A 2,500-nucleotide genomic window follows, 5' to 3' on the forward strand; every position below is an offset into this window, starting at 1 on the left:
TAGTGGGTAGGCAACACAGGGACTGATCAACCAATATCACCCAAGGCAACGGGTGAAAATGGAAGAGATGCATGCTTGACCGTTCGATACGCAAGGCATGGAGCCAGCCAGCAAGTGCATCTCGATTACAACTCACACACCCTCACGTTCGCAAGACACCACACCACAAGACGGTCCACCCCCCACCTACCATGGGCAAGCAAGCAAATGGAAACATCAAGTGACGCAGGGTCAAGCATCGCTAGGCATGAAAATAACTTTCCACAATATCCGAGGGACTAGCTGCCGAGCTAACCAACGATCAGTGACGACCGTGTGTTGGTATTAATAAAGCTCAACAACTATGAAGAGGCTAGTTGTGCCATGATAAACATGCTAACGCACGCACCACGTGAGGGGGGAGGCCTCATCAAGCTCCCTTTAAAACCTGCCAGTGTGGAGCTGGCCGGCTCAAGGAGCACTCCCCCCCTATAAGAGGTTAATATGCAAAAGGCAAAATTGTACAAGTAGATACACTTTTTTTGAGCAGACATAAGTCCATATCTCGGGCTATACTTCGAATTTTGATGCGATTTTTTGCAGTAATTCGTAGAATAATGGTATCTCCTTGCTCACCAAATTTCATAATTTTTCTCGAAGGGGAACTATTTTTTTTATTTTTTTTACTTACCGGGTATGTGTAAAATCGGGAAAAATAGAAAAGCACATGTAGACTTCGAATTTCGACCTCATTTTTTCCAGTCCACCACTAAACAATATCAGGAACCTCCCCACAAAATTTCATTCAGTTTGGCCAAGGTCTTAAATTTGACAAATTTTGGCACCAACCTATCTAGTCGCGGTGCACCGACCAACTTGGCCAAGTGCAAAATGCATCCAATTCAAAACTTTTGTGCACCAACACTTTTACAGTACTCATTTGGGGGCATTTGGAGGCCTTTCCAACCCTCACATCTCAAAAACCACGAATTTCATTTTTTCACAAATCTCCCCACCAAGCCATCTAGCTATGCCGTGGTGCACCGCCAACCTTGGCCATGTGCAAAACCCTCCGAACTCAAAACTTTCGTGCACCAAGAATTTCATGGTATTCATTTGGGGGCATTTGGAGGCCATTCCAACCCTCACATCTCAAAAACCACGAATTTCATTTTTTCACAAAACTCCCCACCAAGCCATTTAGCTATGCCGCGGTGCACCGCCAACCTTGGCCATGTGCAAAACCCTCCGAACTCAAAACTTTCGTGCACCAAGAATTTCATGGTATTCATTTGGGGACATTTGGAGGCCATTCCAACCCTCACATCTCAAAAACCACGAATTTCATTTTTTCACAAAACTCCACACAAGCCATCTAGCTATGCCGCGGTGCACCGACCAACTTGGCCATGTGCAAAACCCTCCGAACTCAAAACTTTCGTGCACCAAGAATTTCATGGTATTCATTTGGGGACATTTGGAGGCCATTCCAACCCTCACATCTCAAAAACCACGAATTTCATTTTTTCACAAAACTCCACACAAGCCATCTAGCTATGCCGCGGTGCACCGACCAACTTGGCCATGTGCAAAACCCTCCGAACTCAAAACTTTCGTGCACCAAGAATTTCATGGTATTCATTTGGGGACATTTGGAGGCCATTCCAACCCTCACACCTCAAAAACCACGAATTTCATTTTTTCACAAAACTCCACACAAGCCATCTAGCTATGCCGCGGTGCACCGACCAACTTGGCCATGTGCAAAACCCTCCGAACTCAAAACTTTCGTGCACCAAGAATTTCATGGTATTCATTTGGGGACATTTGGAGGCCATTCCAACCCTCACACCTCAAAAACCACGAATTTCATTTTTTCACAAAACTCCCACCAAGCCTTCTAGCTATGCCGCGGTGCACCGACCAACTTGGCCATGTGCAAAACCCTCCGAACTCAAAACTTTCGTGCACCAAGAATTTCATGGTATTCATTTGGGGGCATTTGGAGGCCATTCCAACCCTCACACCTCAAAAACCACGAATTTCATTTTTTCACAAAACTCCACACAAGCCATCTAGCTATGCCGCGGTGCACCGACCAACTTGGCCATGTGCAAAACCCTCCGAACTCAAAACTTTCGTGCACCAAGAATTTCATGATATTCATTTGGGGGCATTTGGAGGCCATTCCAACCCTCACACCTCAAAAACCACGAATTTCATTTTTTCACAAATCTCCCCACCAAGCCATTTAGCTATGTCGTGGTGCACCGCCAACCTTGGCCATGTGCAAAACCCTCCGAACTCAAAACTTTCGTGCACCAAGAATTTCATGGTATTCATTTGGGGACATTTGGAGGCCATTCCAACCCTCACATCTCAAAAACCACGAATTTCATTTTTTCACAAAACTCCACACAAGCCATCTAGCTATGCCGCGGTGCACCGACCAACTTGGCCATGTGCAAAACCCTCCGAACTCAAAACTTTCGTGCACCAAGAATTTCATGGTATTCATTTG

Source organism: Vigna unguiculata, unplaced genomic scaffold (assembly GCF_037176805.1).
Source record: "Vigna unguiculata cultivar grain cowpea cultivar isolate G323 ecotype 2 unplaced genomic scaffold, ASM3717680v1 ptg000056l, whole genome shotgun sequence".
Taxonomy (NCBI): Eukaryota; Viridiplantae; Streptophyta; class Magnoliopsida; order Fabales; family Fabaceae; genus Vigna; species Vigna unguiculata.